Source organism: Nansenia antarctica (genome assembly GCF_963989245.1).
Source record: "Nansenia antarctica genome assembly, chromosome: 2".
Lineage (NCBI taxonomy): Eukaryota > Metazoa > Chordata > Actinopteri > Argentiniformes > Microstomatidae > Nansenia > Nansenia antarctica.
Genome location: NC_137675.1, coordinates 48,880,419 through 48,903,357, shown reverse-complemented (window position 1 = coordinate 48,903,357; position 22,939 = coordinate 48,880,419).

Genomic DNA, 22,939 nt, shown 5'->3' with positions numbered 1-22,939 from the left:
ATCTGCGCATGATAGTGCTGCATTTTGACATATTTCATGTTTCCGCCCGTTGATGGTATGACGCTTTAGTCAGTCCCAATCAGGGGCGGCGCTAGGGGGTGGCTACTTGGGCTCAAGCCCCGGATGTTTTGTGAAAATCCCCGAATGTTTTACTTAAAAAAAAAAAAAAAACGTGAGTAACGTGCAGTACCGGAGTCCAACAGAGAGGCAGCAGCTGCGCGACATTAGCCTGCGTACTGCGTAGCCTGCCCTGCCCTGAAGAAGAAGTGATCTCAATCAGTGCCTCTCAATCAGTGCCTGACAAAAGTGTAAGGATGGATATCCGAAAGTTTTTTTCAAAAAAACAATCGCCAAGAACTGTTGCACCAGCCGTATCAGCAGCTGACAACAATGACGTCACCAGTGATGACATAGATGATGTTTCAGGTTTGTGAATCTTATTAGAAAGGTGACTGACTCACTGACACTACTTTTCCGGTTTGCTAATGCTAGCTGGCTATCATAACATAACGTTATGTTATAATGAAAATGAAACATAGCAAGGTACTGTTACGGTACATGGTAAGAAATCAAACAAAGGATAATACTTATACAAATAAAGTGAATAACAGGCTGATAGTCTTTGATATCTGCACTCTGGTTGACTGAGTAACAAGTGAAAAATAATGATGTAACGTTAATGTTACAGCTAGTAAACATGGAGTAACCACATTAAGTATGCCCTTATGGTAGTATGTATGTATACAGAACATGACTCAAATCTATCCTAAGATGTAACGCTAACTAACTAAGTTTGTTTAATGTCCCAGGGGGGATTTGATTTCACAGTACTATACACAAGCCAACAATACATGTAATATATCGTCATATAACACAGGACAAGACTCTAAATACAATATAAGTGGTGAGCACAGAGTCTGCCCTGATATACATACTGTAACATAACTAGCCTCAGCCCATCAATTATGTAATTCTATACAAATATAAATGATGGTGACTGACGTGTGTGTGTGTGTGTGTGTGTGTGTGTGTGTGTGTTTACTGTCTATTTTGTAATACAGGTCAGCTGCTATCCAATACAGCTGCATCAGCCAGGCCACCAAGAAAAGATGTTTCAGGTGTGAATCTACAGGTGTAATGTTTGAGTATGTTTCTAGTCCTGCTCTATATGAAAAGTGTCATGAGATAACTTTTGTTGTGAATTTGAGCTATCATGAAATTGAAGTTGATTTGACTGTGAGGACTTTATTTTTGTCACACAGATGAGTTAGCTACATGTAGGGAGGAGCAGCAAGGGACAGCAGAGCAACAAGGGACAGCAGGTGGATTGTCTGCTATTGATTTAGGGACAAAAGAAAGTTGCCCTAAGCAGGTGTGCCTCCCCCAGTACCCCTTCAGCCAATTTGGTACCCAGCAGAGAGCATTTAATAAGAGCTGGTTCGAGCAATTTAAATGGCTGGAGTACTCTGTAGCCAGAAACTCTGCATTTTGCTTTCCATGTCAGCAATTTGGAAGGCAGAATATTCGCACCCATAAAGATGCTCTCCTCAGTAGCTCTGGACTTTTTAACTGGAAAAGGGCTTTGGATTCCTTCCGTGAGCATGAGAAAACTGACCTCCACAAGTCAAGCATGACATGTTGGCAGAGCTTTAAAAGCACAGGAACTCATGGGGATGTGGTTGAGCTGCTGCATACTGCAAGGGCAGAAGAAATATTGGAGAGGCGCCAATACCTTCAGCGCATTGTGGGTGTAACCACATTTTTAGGGAAGCAAGGCATCCCATTCCGTGGGCATGATGAGCAGGAGGCTAGCCAGAATCCAGGCAACTTCCATGAATGCATGAAACTCCTCAAACAATTTGACCCATTTCTCCAAATATATACACCTTCTAAAAATGCCACCTACCTCTCCCATACGTCCCAAAACGAAATGATTACCAGCATTGCACAAGAAATAACAGAAAATGTCACAAAAGAAATTACATCCTCCAAGATGTACTCTGTGATGGCAGATGAAGCCAGAGATCACCACACAGAGCAGCTGGCAGTCTGTGTTCGTTATGTCACAATGGAAGGTACCCCAAGAGAGGCTTTTCTTGGGCTACACAAGCTAGACAAATTTGATGCGAAGTCCATTGCAGATGGAATAGAGGCAGTGCTGCAGTCTCACAAACTAGGGGACCTCATGTGTGTTGCACAAACATATGATGGAGCAGCAGTGATGAGTGGAGCAGTGGGGGGTGTCCAGGCCCGCTTCAGAGAGCGACACCCTGAAGCAGTGTATGTACACTGTTATGCACATGAGCTCAACCTAGTCCTGTGCCACACATGCAAAGCCATACCGGAAGCTGCCGCATTCTTCGACCTTCTGGAAAACATGTATACAATTTTCAGCAAATCCCTTGTTAATCATAACAAGTTCATAGAAATACAGAACCAACTGGGATTAAAGCCATCTGAACTAGTGCAGCTCTCAACAACACGATGGGCAAGCCAGGTGAGGTCTGTAAAAGCTGTTGTGAACAACCTTCCTGCCATCCTTGCATGTCTCAGGACCATGAAGACAGCCACGGCCCAAGGGATCCTGTCAAATCTCTGCAAGCCGAAGACGGTCTACATGCTGGTGATGTTTGCCAAACTCCTCGGGATAACTGAAGGGCTTCACCGGTACCTGCAGGGGGAAAGTTTGGACTTGGGCAGAGCAGCGCAGTACAAGATGGCAATTGTTAAAACATTGACAGATCTCCGCACAGACCCTGGGGCTGAAGATGTTTTCAAGAGCGCCATGACCATATGTGAGGAACATCACATTCAGCTACCTGTTGGTCCCAGGCAGAAACAAAAAAGATTGGATGGTTTTGTGGTGGAGTCAGCCTGTGGAGCAACCTCCAATCTGACCACCCCAGGTGATTTCAGAGGTCAGCTTTTTTATCCGTGCCTGGACAGGATGATACAGGAACTCACCCATCGGTTTTCAGATGTGGGAGCAGAGCTGATGTCAGGCATTCAAGCCTGCAACCCAACCTCAGCGACTTTTCTCTCCGAAGATGCTCTCAAAAGCCTTGCTAGGCATTACAAAATAAAACTGAAGCCAGAAGAACTCCTGGTGGCTAGAAGTTTCTTCCAGATATCGCTGAGAAAGAGAATAAATTCCCTGACATAGCCACTGTGTTCCAGAGTCTTGACAGAGACATGTTCCCAACCCTGAAGGCTGTCCTCCAAGTGGCCCTGACAATTCCAGTTAGCAGCTGCAGCTGTGAACGCTCCTTCAGCGCCTTACGCCGTCTGCACACATGGCTAAGGAGCACGATGGGCCAAGACAGGCTCAATGACCTGGCAATCATGTCAATTGAGAAGAACAACCTCGATGCCACGATGCCTCGATGAACTGACAAAATTATTGACAGGTTTGCTCAATTAAAGCCACGTCGGCACAGCCTTATTTTGCCACCACAAGAAAAGTAGAAAAAAAAGATGGGGATGGGAGAGAGGGGTGGGGGGGATAGCAGTTGGAAAGGAGTGCAATGAAGAAATTGAAGAAGAAATGAGAAAACGTGAATGGATATAAGGTTGATGTTTAATAGTTTGTATAGTTATAGTTTGAAAGTCTGTAAAATGAGTGAGGAAGAGAGAACACAGTGAGGAAAAGAATGGAGGAGATACAACTAGAGGAAGAGATGAAAACAGGGTGAGAAGAAAGGAGTGAAGAACACAGCAGTAAAAGACAGCAGAGGTGCCAGCCAGGATCACATGTAAGAGAATAAGATGCATTTCATGTTTGTTTTTTACATCTGAAGTTTATGAGGTGCCAGCCAGGATCACATGTACTGTAAGAGAATAAGATGCATTTTATTTTATTGTTTTACATGATATAGTTATTATATATATTATATATCATGATATGGTCAGTCTTAATACCCCTTTTGTTTTATATGTTCTTCTTTCAGTGGATGTGAGGCATGTTCCCTGGATCAGTGATCTGAAATCACTTCAACCAGCTGCTGACTGTATTTGAGTGAGTTAAGGCATTAGTGTGCCTTAACACTGTGTGGGGACATGGCGCGTTCTGGCCTGGAGGGGGAGCTACGTGTGCTGACCTCCCTCTGTGCCCAGAACCACCACAATTAGTTTGCTTCATTAAAGGGTGTGAATGTATATGTGTTCTCCAGTGCCAGTCTCTTTTGTCCGCTTTAAGGTGGTGGTAAGTTGAAGGTTGAAGGCAAATTTTTCCGCCGCGCTCCGCGCGCACATTATATTATCTCTCTGGGCTAAGCCCCGGATCTCCTACAATCCTAAATCCGCCCCTGGTCCCAATGGTCCAAAAGTCAAGCGCTTCGTAACACAGACGGGGTGAATGTTATGAATGAAAGTGAAAGTTCTGTCACAAAACGCCGTTACGTATCCTCACACATTTTTAAGTGGGTATACGGAAATCCTTGGCCTTTCCTAGTGGGTATACTATACGGCATAGTCCTGCGTATCACCCCAGTGGTTCCCAACCGGGGGTACGCGGACCCCTGGGGGTACGTGAGGGGATTGCAGGGGGTACGTGGAAAGATTTGGAATTATAATTTATTTCCCTTTCCAAAAAAATAATTTAATATAGTCGTTTCATAAACCTGTTGTTAAAATGGTACGCTGCAACTCAAGTTCCTCCCCGACAGGTGATGACTGTAACACAAGTGGTAGTCACGTCACATTTAAATCACGTTCACGATCATTTTCGCGCAAGTCAGCTAGGCCTGTCAGTATACCGCAAAGATGGACAGATGGCTAAAACGACCAGCTACAGTAACGGTCAGATCAGAGGCAGATCAGACGGTCAGATCAGAGAAAAAAGAAAAAAAAAGGACCCCGCTATTATTTGGAAACATATGTTTTGTGGGGATTTACATGTACATCGGCTGATCCACCACAGCCACAGTGCTTTTTCTGTGGCGAAGTCCTGGCTAATAATTCAATGAAGCCAGCCCATTTACAGAGACACCAGAGCACCAAACACCTAGCAACTGTTGGTAAAACTGACGACTTTTTCAAGCGAAAACTGTCAGAGTTCAAGTCAAGTCAGGCTACACTGAAGGAAGCGGCAAGTGTGTCAAGCAAAGCACTGGAGGCGTCCTATGCTGTTTCATTACTGGTGGCTAAGTAAAAAAAAACACATTCAATCGCCGAAGATCTGATTTTGCCTGCCGCTATGATTTTGGCTAAAACTATGCTGGACAAGAAAGCAGCTGACGCGCTCAAGTTGGTACCATTATCAAACAATACTGTCTCCCGTCGGATTGATCATCCATAAATATTGTCGGACAAGTGGTGGATAAAATGAAGCAAGCAGGTCAGTTCGCTTTGCAATTAGATGAAATGACCGACGTTAGTGGGGAGGCTCAGCTGCTGGCTTTTGTGCGTTATAAAGAAGAGTCGGACATAAATGAGCATATCTTGTTTTGCAAGACGCTGCCAGGAAAGATAATTGTTGAGGTAGTGGCGGTTGAGGTGAATCAGTTGCGATTTCTAATGGCCTGCGCATAGAAACTGTTCCGGAGCCTGTTGGACCGGGTCTGGATGCTCCGGTACCTTTCGCCAGAAGGCAACAGAGAACAGGGAGTGGCTGGGGTCTCTGATGATCTTACCACCTTCCTCTTGCACCTCGAGTAAATGTCCTGAACGGCAGGTAGTTTGCAGCCCATGACATTTCACAACTTAAATATAAAACTATTCAAACTGATAAGAGCGGTCTTTAAATTGTGTGAAATAAAGTTTATTGGTTAGACTTTTCATTGAACAACACAATACATATATTTCCGTTACAAGGAAAAAGTAATTTACGTGAGAACAGTTTAGCAAATATTTTCTTGGTTCACCATATATTTCATGTCAGATACACACAATCACACAACACTGCCCTCTGACTCCTCTTGTATCTAAAATAAATAAGCCCCAGGCAGTCATGTTATATTGATACACCTCTACAGCCTCCTGAGGAGAGGCCGCAGTTGAACTGTTGGGACGGGATCCGAAAGAGAGGAGTGCTCCGTGCATGCATCCAAAAGAGGGCCTTCTTCATGCTTCCCTTCCCCTCTAAAGGACCCTAGTGTGGAATTTAGGAAGTCAAGTTGTGCAGTCGCACCAGGGCTTTTCTTCCCCTCTCTCGCTAACGCCAGACTACACAATAAAGGGCCTGGATTCAGCTGATCCTGTTAGAAGGCCAATAAAACGGGGAGCTGCTTTGTCCTGCGGGCAGGAAAGCTGAACACTGCCAGCAGTGTGCAACACTTTAACACTAGGAAAGCCGTGAGGTGTCATCGGGCACCAGTGAGTACAAAAAAAAGTCTACCTTTGCACTTGATCAAATGTCAGGACCCTCCTTCATGACTTTTCCTAGATATGTGCGTTCTACCACCCAGAATCTTTACATTTTCAAAATCGAGTTAGTATAAAGCGATTTTGCAGTATTTCTGTGTGTGCCTGTGTATTTTCCTTGGGATTCGGCTGCCATCTTTTTCTCCAAGGCTGCAATTCTCTTTTATATCAGCAGAGGTAGCAAGGGGGCACACACTGTGCTCAACCTTCAGGCTTCAGTGCTGAATTAGATACAGTGGATAAGACTGATATTTGTAACATAATGTGTTTATATATAGGCTATATATAGCAATAGTGATACATAAGATATGTATATGTACAGACAGTTATGAAAATGATAAACTGTACAGTATGTCTCCCAATCCCTTCAGATTTGTTGGAGCTGAGTTTTTTTTTTTCACAGCGGGTTTACCCAAGTTCCATGCAATAGTGATAAGATATTATGATATGTGTAGCCTATGTACAGTTATGAATGATACACAGTGGTGTAGTCTAGTTTTTTCTAGTGGGTATACTGTGATTTTGCCCTCCCAGTCAGAGCGACACCTGTCCCGTAGCGACACCCCATAAGCACCACCACACTCACTTATGCATACAGTATGCATCTACACCGGTGTTTGCTGCCTTGGGGGGGGGGTGGCATGGACTGTACATCAAGCTGCCTCACGCTACAGAAACAGGAGATAGGCTCCTGCCCCTTAAGGGCCGTTAGGCTCGAGAACCATCGGTTCTCAAGGCTACTTATGTGGTCTTGACTACATGTCCACTTTCTCACCTGGTTCTTGCTGTCTCTCTGGTGTGCCGACACCATCCTGCTCTCTCTCATTCTCTCCCTCTCTATCCTCCTCTCTACCTCTTTTGCTGTCAACCAAAAGGCAAATATAACAACCAGAGTATTTATAATTTAATAAGAGGTATACATTGAATTCATATCAAATCAAGAGGAGGTTGATTTGGCAATCGGACAGCTGAAGCACCGCGAGGTGGTCGGCAGAGTCCAGGAGGGTAGAGCAGGCCTTGGAAGGGGCGAGACTCCCTTGTTCTGGTCAAAGGCTTCCAAAGAAGATCGAAGAGCCATGGTGGTGGCAGAAGTGGCAAGAACTGAGCAGGAACGCCTTAACATAAAGGCGGTGTCCCAGGGCCAGCAAGGACGCTGGACGTCATGGGAAGGTCTCACAAACAGGCCCATGTCATGGTCTGACCTGTGGAAGATCCCCCAAGCTAGGCTCAGCTTCCTGATCAGAGCAACATATGACACCTTGCCTTGTCCCCGAAACCTCCACCAATGGTTTTCTGCCGAAGAGACCTGCCCCCTTTGCAACACCATCAATGCGAGCCTCCAGCACATCCTGACAGGCTGCAAGACAGCGCTGTCCCAAGGCCGCTACACATGGCAACACGACCTGGTGCTGAAAAAGTTGGCAGAGGTGGCAGAGTCATGCAGACAGGAGGCAAACAGCAGACCTTCCGCTCCAGACAGACATCCCATCCAGTTTGCAAGGGCTGGAGAGAGAGTCAAACCCTCCCGTCAGAGAGATACAGCAAGACTCCTCGCACCGGGTAGTGAGTGGACTGGACCATGAGGGTCGACCTGGGGAGACAGCTCCAGTTCCCCAGGGAAATCGTGGAAACATCGCTCCGACCAGACCTGGTCATGTGGTCAGAGGCTTGCAAAACAGTCCTTCTGGTCGAACTCACTGTCCCTTGGGAGGGTGGTTTGGAGGCATCCAACGAGCGGAAGCGAGCCAAGTATGCAGATCTGGCGGCGGAGTGCAGGGAGGCTGGCTGGAAAGCCGTTACGTGCCCTGTGGAAGTGGGGTGTAGGGGCTTCGTAGTTTCCTCAGCTGCTCGCCTACTCCGTGACATAGGATGCACAGGAGCAAGGCATCGGAAAGTCATGAAAGAGTTGGCTGAGGAGGCGGAGAAAGGCAGCTTCTGGCTGTGGCTAAGAAGGAAGCATAAGGGTTGGGGGGCGAACAACACCTAGGGCATCAGCAGGGGGTGGCAGGGAGAGATCCCTGCCATCGCTCCGCCACCAGGAGATGTACTGGGGTTAAAGGAGCGAAACGTCAATGACTGGTGGTCCCCAGCTGATGACCCAGTTAGGCCCACATAGGTGTTCAGTGAGGTGTCACAGCACACCTGTTCTAAAGGCACTGTTGGAGGTGCGTCAGGCAGCAATGCCCAGCAGGAGTACCATCACCTGTATCATGATTTGTTTATAACATCATTCTAATTGAATATTGGGTTGCTGTGGGCAATGCAGTCAGATACTGTCTTTACTTACTCTCTCACCTGTAAGAAAATCGTATGTCCAACTACAAAAAACAGAAATTTCCAATGAGTGAGGGTTTGTTCCAATGCTTCAATCCACTGTCCATGTACTGTAAATATACCATTATGGTATTACGATAAAGCCCAATTCTAGCAGAATAAGAAAGATTGTATATCTACTTTAAGTAAAATAATAAAGTGCATCCAGTTAGCTCATTAGCTGGCATGTGTGCAGCAGACTAGCTCATCTAATCACCTCTGAGCACGCTAGCTAGCTTGCTAGTTCTTTGACACTATTATTCACATCATGAAACTATAATCAGACACTTTCTAGTCACAATAATAACGACTAATTTGAACCAACTTTCTCTGTCAGAACACAGTAATTATATTTGCTAACGTTTCAACTTGCTTACTTTCTTCTGCAGAGCTTTCACCCTGCAAAAACTCTCTCGGTCAAAACAAAACAAAACAAAAACAAAACCATTCTCCAGCGCGGCACGAAGCTGTGTGTGGAGGTCTGGCCCGCCCACCCCAAGGCAACTGTAGGGGAAATACTGAGAGCATTCTGAACGACTGGTTATGCGATAACAAACACAGAGCTGCCAAGTCTCACGCAATCGCCGTGAGACTCACGCATTTCAACCAGTTCTCACGCTCTCACGCCACATCTCTATTTCTCACGGTGAGAAATAACAATTGTTTTATGGGACTTTTATTTTTGAAATTCCTTGAAAGAAAGCTACCGGACATGAGTTTCGTGGCATCTTTCTGCACGCGCGTTAACTTGAGTCTGCAATCGAAGCGGCAGGCGAGCGCTGATGGAAGAACCTGTGTTCACGCGAGCTGCAAGAACGTAGCAAGCAGTGTTGCCAGTGTTACACCCACCATATAGGTCCCTAGCATAAGAATGACAGTTGAGAATGTACTTTAAATAGAAAATAGTTTTATTACATTAGTTCACAATCCAGGCCCACATTGACCTCTCTCCAAAGAACCTCAGTTATTGTTACCAGGGCAGGTGTTATATTCACTGCACACCATAGGCTACACACTGTAGAAAAGGGTTGTTCACTGCACACCATAGGCTACACACTGTAGAAAAGGGTTGTTCACTGCAATCATCTATAAATATAGCACACTCAAACCTGCCCTGATGGTCGAACTGGGATTAACCCGGTGAAGTGGCAATGGTGGGGGAAGAGCGGATTTAAATAACAAATAAACAAACAAACAAACAAACAAACAAAAATAAAAACTAGTCCGCCCCGCTACCGGCACACTTGCCCAGGCGGACTAGATAAGAACATAAACTTTAACCAAACAAAACGTCTCACGGCAAGAGCAGCTGGCCGCACTGATGCTCTGGAGGAAACACAAATGAACAATCTTAAAACACTATTACCGACATATTAAAATACATAATGATTCAATTTACATGACGAATACATTAAAATACCTGGTACGTCGATGGCAGCGTCCTACCAGCGACTACCAGCCGCCTTCAACCCAGCAGGGAAGTAGGTGACCTGTAATACATCACACCATCAATATTACATACAATCAAAGAAATAATATAAAACGCTACGCACAGAAAATAGCCATAGGCTGCGGCCTACCTCTTGATCTCTGCCTGTCAGCATGGAGTAAGGTGTGCAACTACCTTACCTCCGACCTGATCACACGGCTGCGCTCTGGCGTTCCCCCTAAGTGCTTTCCTTTGGGCACCTCCCCTTTTCCTATTGGCGCCACCCGCCACACCAGATTGGGCTACTTTTGGTCACACTGGACGGGTGGATTCGGCAGCTTTTAGACCGGTTGGGCTGGACATTGTCAATTCCGTCTGGCAACCGTGGTAGCAAAATATGTGCATACATTACAATATCGTATCTGGTAGCCTACTGGACTGGGTTGCACCAATATGGCCTAAGTCATTACTAAATGCAGGCATTTAGTAGTTACTAAACCCCTAGTTGTTACTAGTTAGTTTCAAACTAGTTGTTTACTAATTTTGGTTGCACCACGCCAATCTTTTGCCAATCTTAGCTACTCAGTTTTGGTAACTGTTTTTTGTTTCTCTACTGTAACATAACCAGGTACATTAATAATAATAATAATTAATAATTACAATTTACAATACAAATACAACAATTGGGGGTCCCTCCATAAAAATATGGGCGCGCTGTGCGCGCACAAAATCACCCACCAAGCCCTCATTCGGACCCAGGAAAAACCCTGGTATGTACTGTATAACATGATAGCCATCTATGAGCAATGCACTGTATATAAGATGATGACCACGGGTCTTCCTGCTGCTGACCAAGGGGCTGAGTTCTGTTGATGGGGCCCATTTTTCTTTTAGAGTCTGTAGGCTACTGTATTTGTTTATTAAGATTTCATAAATATGATATATTGTCTGAATTTTTTTCTTGTTTTATAAAATGTTATTATTTATTAGTTATTATTTTCATTTCTTGTGCTGGTTTATTATGAACAACATGTAAAAATGCAGGTTAACAACTAGCACAAATAATTGGGTGGGAGAGAGGGGCCGCCGCTGCCAAAACGTGCACAGTTTTTGTTACATATAGGCATATGTTAGTAGCCTGTGTTACAGGGACACCTAGGGGTGACCTGATAATGTTGCATGTAAGACCCGGATGTTGTATGTCGGCGTGCGCGGGAGGAACCGCAGTTTAATAAAAGTCATACTGAAACATGGAGTCAGAAGCGGGATCTAAGTAAAAATAAAAATAAAATAAAGACGCTTAAAGAAATGAAACGCCATGGCAAGCAACAGCATCCCCGCGCCCGATGGTATGCGCATGACTGGTGATCTGGCGAAAAACTGGGAAGTTTTCCGTGCAGAGTTTGAGGACTTTTTGCTCGCTACCGGACTGAGCGAGAAGTCGAAGCTGATCAAGGCAGCCACGCTGAGATGGCTGATGGGAAGTGAGTGCCGTCATGTGTACACACATAGCCTCACTTTGACGGAGGATGAACAGAAGGACCCAAAAGCGATTATGGACGCTTTGGGGGTTTACTTCAAACCGGCGAGAAACGTCATTTATGAGAGGTACATGTTTGGAAGCTGCAAACAAGAGGCTGATGAGCCAATAGACAGTTTCCTGACAAAGCTTAAGGAGAGAGCATCGTCATGCGAATACCGTGCGCTGAAGGACGAGCTGGTTCGTGACAGGCTCGTGCTGGGTGTTGCGAGTGAGGGCACCAGGAGGCGTCTGCTACGCGAACGTGAGTTGACGTTACACACAGCGACTGAAATCTGTAGGCTCGCTGAGCTAACCGAGAGACACATGAGAGTGATGGCCCCGCTAGCACAGACGGACAATGTGAATGCCGCGGACAGGCAGAGTGAGAGGCGCGCACATCAAAGGAAAACAGCGCCAGCGGAGAGAGAGACACAGTGGAGCTGCAAATACTGTGGAGGCAGCCACAAACGGGGCAGGGAGCAGTGCCCAGCCTACGGTAAGACATGCCGGATATGTGGCATAGCAAATCACTTTGCCAAGGTATGCCAGGCTGGCAGCAAGGCTGACAAAATAAAAAAAGTGAATGTGCTTGAAAATGATGAGCAAAGAGAAGATGACTCAGATACTGATGATAGACTGTTTCTAGTAACTGAATGTGTCAATACTGCAAAGGCCCAGCAGGGGCGCAAGTGGTTTGTGAATCTATGCCTGAATGAGAAAAGGCAACAGTGTCAGCTGGATACAGGCTCCACCTGCAATGTCATGGGCCGCAAGATTAAAGAGAAGCTGTCACCCAGAGCGGCGCTAGGCCCGAGCGCAGCCAAGTTAAAGTTATACTCTGGGGAAATCATGCCATCACTGGGGAAATTCCACACTGAATGTGTCATCCGGGGAGAAAAGCACAACCTCACATTTGAAATAGTCGACACAGAGCAAAAGCCTCTTCTCGGGGGGGGGGGGCACATGCGAACGTCTGGGCCTCGTATCCTTCACCGTTCCAGATGAACTCCACACAGTTGATGCAAGCCAATCTGTGCCCCTCACCAAAGATCAGCTGCTGAGAGACTATCATGACGTCTTCAATGACCCAATCGAGTCAGTCCTGGGTGAGATACACTTCGAGCTGGATCCTGATGTGACGCCGGTGCAGTGCGCGCCGAGGAATGTTCCAGTGGCTCTGAAGGCGAGAGTCAAGGAGGAACTTGACAGACATGTCAAGGTCGGCAACATTGCGCCGGTGACTGAGCCGACAGCATGGATAAGTAACATGGTGACTGTCGCAAAGCCAGAGAAAATAAGAATCTGTATCGATCCAAAGCCTCTCAACCGAGCGCTGCTGAGGTCTCACTACCATATGCCTACGCTGGAAGATGTGTTGTACAAGTTGCCCAAGGCTCGCCTCTTCACGTTGGCAGACGCTCGTGTTGCCTTTTTACAGTGCAAGCTTGACGACGCGAGCAGCCGTCTGACGACCTTCTGGACACCGTGGGGTCGGATGAGATGGCTCAAGCTCCCTTTCGGAGTCTCAGTAGCGCCTGAGATCTACCAGCGCAAGCAACACGAGCTGCTATCGGGCCTGGCCGGCATCAAACCGATCGCGGATGACATCCTGGTGGTCGGGTGTGGCGATACGGATGCCGAGGCCGAACTGGACCATGACAGAAACTTGAGTGCTCTCATGGAACGATGCAGAGCAGTGGGACTCAGGCTGAGTGAACGCAAGCTAGAGTTCAAGCTCAAAGCCGTACACTTCCACGGCCACATTCTGTCCTCGGAGGGACTGAAAATCGACCCAGAGAAGACACGGGCCGTGCTGGAAATGCCGACACCCACCGACGTGAAAGCAGTGCAGCGCTTTATTGGGTTCGTGTTGTACCTTGCAAAGTTTCTGCCAAAGCTCTCGGAGGTCTGTGAGCCGCTCCGCAGGCTCTTGGATAAGGACGTCATGTGGCACTGGTTGCCCAAACACGAAGATGCAGTGTGTGGAGTGAAGCGTATGGTCACCTGCACGCCCGTCCTCAAGTACTATGATATCACAAAGCCTGTCACGGTCCAGAGCGACGCCAGCATGACCGGGCTGGGGGGCTGTTTGTTACAAGGGGGACAACCGGTGGCTTTTGCATCGAGGGCACTAACGCCGACAGAGCAAAACTACGCTCAGATTGAGAAGGAGTGTTTGAGCATAGTCTTTGCCTGCCAGAGATTCCACCAGTACCTGTATGGCAGGGAGGCTATCACTGCAGAAACAGACCACAAGCCGCTTATCACAATATTCAAGAAGCCCCTCCTGAGCGCACCGAAACGTCTCCAAGGCATGTTGCTGCAGCTGCAAAGCTACAATCTGGATGTTGTGTACAAGCCGGGCCCCGAGATGTATGTCAGCGACACTCTGAGCAGGGCCACGCCCCCGTGCCGTGGGTCTGACACCCCGTACGTGCAGCATGCTGTGTGCGCCGTGAACAGCACCCAGGCCGGGTATTCACAGCTGGACCAGGCGCAGCACCTGGACGTTACGGCTTTCAGATTCCACCAGATTGTGCAGCACACAGAGACGGATGATGTGCTTCAGGAGCTGGCATCTGTGATCCTCAGTGGCTGGCCAGACTTTAAAGAGGACACTCCGCTGGCAGTGCGGGAATACTGGCCCTTCAGAGACGAGCTGAATGTTCAAGACGGAGCGTTGTACAGGGGACAGTGCGTCGTCATACCAAAAGCCATGAGATCTGAGCTGCTCAAACGCATACACGCTAGCCACATTGGTGGGGAGGCGTGTTACAGACGGGCCAGGGATACGCTCTTCTGGCCGAACATGAGAGCGGAGATAAAGGACTTTGTGGCGAACTGCTCCGCATGCAATGAGTACGCACGGGTCCAGCAGAAGGAACCGATGATGTCGCATGACATACCGGTGCGCCCGTGGCAGGCAGTGAGTATGGACGTCTACTCATATGCGGGCAAGGACTTTCTCGTCATTGTGGACCAGTATTCGGATTTCTGGGAAATCGACCAGCTGCCAGATCTGTCTGCTGACACGCTCATCACGCGCTGCAAAGCTCAGTTTGCACGTTATGGGCAGTCAGAGAGGGTGGTCTCGGACAACGGCCCACAGTTTGCATGCGAACGGTTCAGGAAGTTTGCAGCGAGCTGGGGGTTTGCCCATGTCACATCCTCACCCCGACATCCTCGATCCAACGGCAAGGCTGAGTCGGCCGTTAAGATTGTCAAGTCACTCTGCAAGCGGGCGAAATTGGATGGCACGGATGCGTGGATGGCCATCCTTCACTGGCGCAACACACCCACAGAGGGGTTGGACGGCAGCCCGGCCCAGCGCTTAATGGCACGCAGGCTCAAAACTTCACTGCCCGTCGCGGACAGTCTGCTTCTACCACGTGTGGTGGACGGAGTGGCAGAGAAGCTGCGGTGGAAACGGCGGGTCGCCAAGTCATTCTATGACACGTCTGCCAGAGACCTTCCAGAGCTGGATGTTGGAGATCACATTAGGATGAGGCCTCTGCCAGGTGATCGCACAGGGCGGTGGCGACGAGGCCAGTGCCTCCAGAGAGTCGCTCCCCGCTCGTTCGTGGTGGATGTGGACGGCACACTGTACAGACGCAACCGAGTGGATCAAGCGCAACAGACAGACATTCTACGGCCTGAGCGGAGCAGTCCTGACCAGACCCAGGTCGCTGGGGAGACTGCCTCAGCCGAGACACGGATTGTCTCAAGTCGGGGGGAGACAGGCGGCGAGGTACATCCTCGTACACCAAGGGCACCAGCGACGCCGGGGGGTCCTGCCACGGCAGGCCAGGGTGTCTACTCACGGAGTGGTCGCCTGTCACGGCCGCCACAACGACTGGACTTATGACTTTGAAAAAAAAAAAAAAAAAGGAAGGGGTGAGTAAAGGGACAGCTCTTCTCGGACTGTTTTGACTTTGCCTCAGACGGCTGTACTGGACTGTTGTTCTTTGTTCAGAAAAAAAGAAAAAAAAAAGAAAAGGGAAATAATGCAATGTTGTAATGCTATTGTTAATGTTTGGGATTGTTATTGTCAATGGAATTGCAGACGGAGATGCAAGCATGTCATTTGCAAACAGCTAAAGGAAAGGAGATGTTACATATAGGCATATGTGTGGTGGCCTGGGAAAACCTGTCGGATGTCGCTGGCGTTCGTTTGTGGCAAAGAGCAAAAATAGATGGAAATGTCCTATTTCGGCGATTTTTATATTATGTGGTATTCTAGTACTTTGAACTCCATACTACATTATGGTGAATAAACATTTTAAGAAAACAAAAGAGAAAGTACTTATTTTTATGTTTTTGTGGTGGGTAGTTTGCTAGCGAAACAACGTCACGTTGAACGTGTCTCATTCTCAGTTAAGCAACGCACGCACACATGAGCGAAAGGAGAGACGATACTTCCACCTGTGTTATTGCCAGTTTACTGATGCTCACAATAAGCATAAAGTAATACAATCTTAACTAGAAGACACACAAATGGATCTGTCCCTCGCATACCGACAAGGCGAGCAGAGTAACACCGCATCACAAGCAGACAAACGAGACCGGCCGATCTGCATAGGCTCCTCCCCCGACCCGGAGGAGAAAGGAGTCGGGGGCAGCATGGGGGCAGCATTTCTCACCTTTCACTTTTTTTGACATGATACATGAAAATGCTCATAACTTTTTAAAATAAAGGGCTATCTCAGTCATTCAACCAGTTATGAATAGCTGAGAACTTCTAATTTATGGAAATATTAAAAAATGAAAATGTCAAAATGCCACCATGTGAAGGGTTTTCCCAGGCCACCACACATATGTTAGTAGCCTGTGTTACAGGGACACCTAGGGGTGACCTGATAATGTTGCATGTAAGACCCGGATGTTGTATGTGGGCGTGCGCGGGAGGAACCGCAGTTTAATAAAAGTCATACTGAAACAGTTTTGGGTCGCTCCACCGCCAAAAAATCTCACTCCAAACTTTTGGTGAAACTTGGCAGCCCAGCAGATTCACCCAAGATGGCCGCCAGCCTAACAACACAACCAGACTCACCTAAGATGGCCGCCAGCCTTACAACACAACCAGACTCACCTAAGATGGCCGCCAGCCTTACAACACAACCAGACTCACCTAAGATGGCCGCCAGCCTAACAACACAACCAGACTCACCTAAGATGGCCGCCAGCCTTACAAACACTCTCCAAGTATATCCAGCTGCGGACATCACGCCTATCACCCGGACGCTTGATGGACCATATTTGGTCGGAGTGGTTGTATCTGTAGTGTTCAGTGTGTGGGTGTGGAGCTAAGCTAAGCTAAACTACCCGGAAGGAAGGAAGAGCAGCTAGCTCCGTCTGGGAGAGAGAGACACGAAGCTCTCCTCTAACGGAACCAAACCTACTCAAGTTGGACTGAAACCCTGAAAGGATTGGAAGAAGTGGAACTGTGGGAGACGATAGATCCACCAAGGCAAAGCGGGTAAGTAGTGTGTGTGTGTGTGTGTGTGTGTGTGTGTGTCTGTGTGTCTGTGTGTCTGTGTGTGTGTGTGTGTGTGTGTGTGTGTCTGTGTGTGTGTCTGTGTGTCTGTGTGTGTGTGTGTGTGTGTGTCTGTGTGTGTGTGTGTGTGTCTGTGTCTGTGTCTGTGTGTCTGTGTGTGTGTGTCTGTGTCTGTGTCTGTGTGTCTGTGTGTGTGTCTGTGTGTGTGTGTGTGTGTGTGTCTGTGTGTGTGTCTGTGTCTGTGTGTGTGTCTGTCTGTCTGTCTGTCTGTCTGTGTGTGTGTGTGTATGTGTGTGTGTCTGGTCGTGTTTTGGGGAAGTGGATGAGAAAGTGAGTCAACCCGCGTTAGCTTGGCTAAGCTAATGTCTAACAGGTCTGAGAACATGGCTGCTTTAGCTAAGCCACGGGGTTTGACTTGACGTGACGATATTTCTATGTTACTTTCTAACTTTATCCTAAAAAAAGATGCTTGTTTTGCTTTTGCTTAGCTGTGTTTTCGAGGTATCAATCGTGTTTTGTGCCCCAGCGAAGCTAAGCTGCCATCCACCAACCATCCACTCAGTGGCGGATACAGAAAGTGGCTGATGGGTGGGCCTGGAAAAATCTGGGTGGGCCTGAGTGAAACTCATCACCGCACGTTTTAGACCTATGTATGAGCAGCCAGATGGATGGAACACAACCGGGCTCGCGATCATAGGCGCCGATTTATGTTTCTGCCCGATTTACATTTGGGTATGACCAACACGCATGCACACACGCAAAATATTCGCAGGGACTGGAGGAGATCACTATGCAGACCATGAAACGAACGGAAAATAAATAAAGTACCTGTCTACCCAATGCAACGGACAGCCAAACAAGTTATTATAATACACACACGCAAGGCATTCAAGCGCACGCAATTCAATGAATTAACCAATAACCATCAACTATGGAGGACCAAGTCTGACAGAATTAACAATAAATATATAGGTACATAAATGAATGTATGAACAAATAAATGAACGAATACACACTAGGATCCTCTGTGATATTCCTTGAGCAGACAATTCCGCAGTTTCCACAAAGCCTACTGCTCGTTCTTTAATTACCCCTCCATGAATGAATCGAATACAGACAGCAACTAGCTCGCGCTTGGATAGATCTTTATACTCATCCGCAAGTATGGCATAATATGTGGATTGCTCATGCAGTTCAGACTTTATCTTTCGAATTAGCAGTGAGGCTGCAGCCTCAAGCAGCTCATCCTGAATGTGATGGCTTAGGAGCGTGGCATTTCGAGGCAGTTCCTTCAGTCTATTTTCAATTTCTGGATCATATTTTGACATGAACTTGAATAGCTCCAAGAAATTACCTTTATTGAGCGCCTCTTCCGTTTCTCTGTGACCTCTAAGTGGAATTTCCAACTTGGCACACAACATAGCAATGTCTAACACAACTTTAACGTGTTGCCGGTTTCGCTCTATGAATGAAACGGCATCACCGTGCATTTGATTTAACACTGTCCCACGGCTTTGGGGTCCATGGCTTTGCCCATCCAACTTGGTGAGGGCAACAGCATGCGGCTTGCTAGACTCGTGTTTGTCACAGGCCTGCCGGAGACGTTTCCAATTTTTGTATCCATCTCTTATAAAAGTGAACTCCGTGTGCGCCTCTGGGAAATGTCGACACACTTTACAAAAAATAGCGTCTCTTTCTTTACTATAATTCCATCCACTTGAACTTCTCGTACCAATTTCTACTGAAGGAGCGCGATTTCCCATCTATTACAGTGGTAGTAGGGAATGTTACCAGCTTTGGTTGAGTGGCTGGTTCCTCCATGGCTGACAGATCCGACGGTGTAGTCCTACCAGTTCTTCACAAGCCGGTGGCAATGACGGTCGCAAGACAAAACTATTCACATTACAGTTAGTTAGTGAAAATTAAACTTTAAAAATATTTTATTATTAAAAAATATGTATTTTTATGAATCTGACTGGGTGGGCCAGCTGTCAATCTGGGTGGGCCTAGGCCCACCCAGGCCCACCCATAGATCCGCGCCTGCATCCACTACTCCATCCATCTGGACCATCCAGGGTTGCACAGCACTCATCAGTAAACAAGACTGTTTGGAAATTAGTCTTCATGTATTTCTGAGCCCACTGTCATGCTGCAAAGAATACCTCTGTGTCATTGGCTGCTATAGGCATAAAAGGAGAGAAACTCATGGTGTGGCCCCCATCTTCCCCTGACCTCAACCCTATTGAGAACCTTTGGAGCATCCTCAAGCAAAATATATATGAGGGTGGGAGGCAGTTCACATCAAAACAGCAGCTCTGGGAGGCTATTTTGGCATCCTGCAAAGAAATTCAAGCAGAAACTGTCCAAAAACTCACAAGTTCAATGAATGCAAGAATTGTGAAGGTGATATCAAAGAAGGGGTCCTATGTTAACATGTAACTTGACCTGTTAAGATGTTTTTGTTTGAAATAGCTTTTGATTTCAGTAAATATGACCTCCTAATATGACCTCCTAACCCTAAATTCATCAAATTACCATTTTTAGTTCTTTACAACCTATAAAATGTTTTGAAACTCTGTTGTGCATAATAATTTGGAACAGTGCATTTTTAGTTTTTTTATAAAAAATAATAATACTGTTATCATTGGGAGGTTTGTTCAATAAAATTTGAATTATACTCTAACGGTTGATGACTTGAAAATTATACTGATTGTCATTTGCATCGACTATTTAGGAAAATCTGAGAAAAATATAATTTGCATAATAATTTGGAACGAGGTGTATATGCAACATATGACATCCACAGTAGTAGATTATAAAGACATACAATGTAGTTGAGCATTTCTCAGCTTTAACCTTCATATGCCATTTGTTTGTGAGTTTGTGTCTATTGTATTACCCCCAGTGTCCTTTTTGCTTATTGCACTAGGAAAGCCGTGAGGTGTCATAGGGCACCAGTGAGTACAAAAACAAATCTACCTTTGCACTCGATCAAATGTCAGGACCCTCCTTTCATGACTTTTCCTAGATATGTGCGTTCTACCACCCAGCATCTTTACATTTTCAAAATCTAGTTAGTATAAAGCGTTTTTGCAGTATTTCTGTGTGTGGTAGCAAGGGGACACACATTGTGCTCAAACTTCAGGCTTCAGTGCTGAATTAGATACAGTGGATAAGACTGATACGTATGTAACATAATGTGTTTATATATAGGCTATATATAGCAATAGGGATACATAAGATATGTATATGTACAGACAGTTATGAAAATGATAAACTGTACAGTTGTCTCCCAATCCCTTCAGATTTGTTGGAGCTGAGGGTTTTTTTCACAGCGGGTTTACCCAAGTTCCATACAATAGTGATAAGATATTATGATATGTGTAGCCTATGTACAGTTATGAATGATACAATGCACAGTATGTACCTATCAAGTTGTGTGGTGCATGCATAGCTCCCGCAGCAAAGTAATTGCAGTAGCCTACGTTTGATTATGCATGTACTCATCAATGAATATTATATAACAAACGGATATTTATAATATTGTATATAATGTATTTTTTGTATATCACTGTAGACCACGGTGCTAGACCACTGGACCACCTCAGGCCACCAGTAATAACCATACTATATCCAGAGTAGGGTATAATGTTTATATATATACAATATATATACATGTCCAACATGGTATAATGTTTATCTGGTCTGATAAAGGTCTGATAAAGGTCTGATAAAGGTCTGATAAAGATCTGATAAAGGTCTGATAAAGGTCTGATAAAGGTCTGATAAAGATCTGATAAAGATCTGATAAAGGTCTGATAAAGATCTGATAAAGATCTGATAAGGGTCTGATAAAGATCTGATAAAGATCTGATAAGGGTCTGATAAAGATCTGATAAAGGTCTGATAAAGGTCTGATAAAGATCTGATAAAGGTCTGATAAAGATCTGATAAGGGTCTGATAAAGATCTGATAAAGGTCTGATAAAGATCTGATAAAGGTCTGATAAAGATCTGATAAAGGTCTGATAAAGATCTGATAAAGATCTGATAAGGGTCTGATAAAGATCTGATAAAGATCTGATAAAGGAGATATGTGAAGTCCTTACATTTTCTAAATCACATCAGGATAAGCTAGTATGAAGCTATTTTGCCGTTTTTCTGTGTAGGAAGAAAGCAAACTTCTGGTATCTGGTTTTCCTCAATAAGCATTTACGGCCTGTGTGTGTGTGTGACACGGAGTGGGTAAAATGCTTTTTTTTCACACACGCAAACATCTCGTCTCAAATGATTTTCTTTTAGACTATCCTAGCTGCTCCGTAAGCCCTGCTCATTGTGTTTAAATTCTTTCAATCGCTTTTTTCACTGTAAAGTCAGTGAGGAGCTTTCATAGGTAAGCTAGTTCACATTTCTTCGTTCACGTTTGATTTTAATACGATTTATTATTATAATATAATTAGTCAGCTAACTACCTAGCTTGCTAGCTATCCCAAGGTGATTAGCAGCATTCATGTTTCCTCTCACAGCCCTGTGAGCAGCCCCGTCACATGACCTCATAGCTGTGTGTTGATCACATACGCAAACACAATCACATGTGTGCTGTTTGTCTTCGCAGACAAATCCTGTCTTGGAGGGGATGCGGGCGTCTCTGGTACGCCAGTGACACAGACACACAGAGAATCTTGTCACTTAACAGTAACGCTTAAGTAGGTATGCAGTATGTAGTAGGTATGTAGTATGTAGTAGGTATGCAGTATGTAGTAGGTATGCAGTATGTAGTAGGTATGTAGTATGTAGTAGGTATGTAGTATGTATGTAGTATGTAGTAGGTATGTAGTATGTAGTAGGTATGTAGTATGTAGTAGGTATGCAGTATGTAGTAGGTATGTAGTATGTAGTAGATATGTAGTATGTAGTAGGTATGTAGTATGTAGTATGTATGTAGTAGGTATGCAGTATGTAGTAGGTATGCAGTATGTAGTAGGTATGTAGTATGTAGTAGGTATGTAGTATGTAGTAGGTATGCAGTATGTAGTATGTAGTAGGTATGTAGTATGTAGTAGGTATGTAGTATGTAGTATGTAGTAGGTATGTAGTATGTAGTAGGTATGTAGTATGTAGTATGTATGTAGTAGGTATGCAGTATGTAGTAGGTATGTAGTATGTAGTAGGTATGCAGTATGTAGTAGGTATGTAGTAGGTAACCAGGGACCCAATTATCAATATAATGTACCATACAGAGTAGGGAGCTCTAGTGCTTGATTGGAAGTGCCGTTTGTAAAAAGACATCTTCTCACACGTACAGGCACACAACACGTACAACATGTTGCATTTTTATGCCATTAGGCAACTTGCTTCCTAGCATAGCAGGTCGGTCCGTGTATATTTTTTCAGTTCGATATTCCTTTTGAAAACGAAAACGGATTGACTTATCAGCTCGATATTCCTTTTGAAACCGAAGACGGCGATTTTCTATTTCCAGAACACAAACAAGAACATAGATGATCACGTGTATGTTTTGTCAGTTCGATATTCCTTTTGAAAACAAAAACGGATTGACTTGTCAGTGACGTCATCCGAGAGAATTCTATTTTCTGTTCCTCTTTGAATCGGCACACTCCAGCCAGGTGGGCGTTGACAAGGAGGGGGTTCGTTCGGATTGTACCGAAAACATTTTAGCGTTAGCGTTGCATATTTCTGCTATGTAAACTACTTCCTTATGAATAAATACGTTAGATTATACGCTATAGTGTTATATGTATTCATAATAGAGGTGTTAACGTTACTTTGGGTGTTTTGGTGTGGATTAATTTAGCTTTATT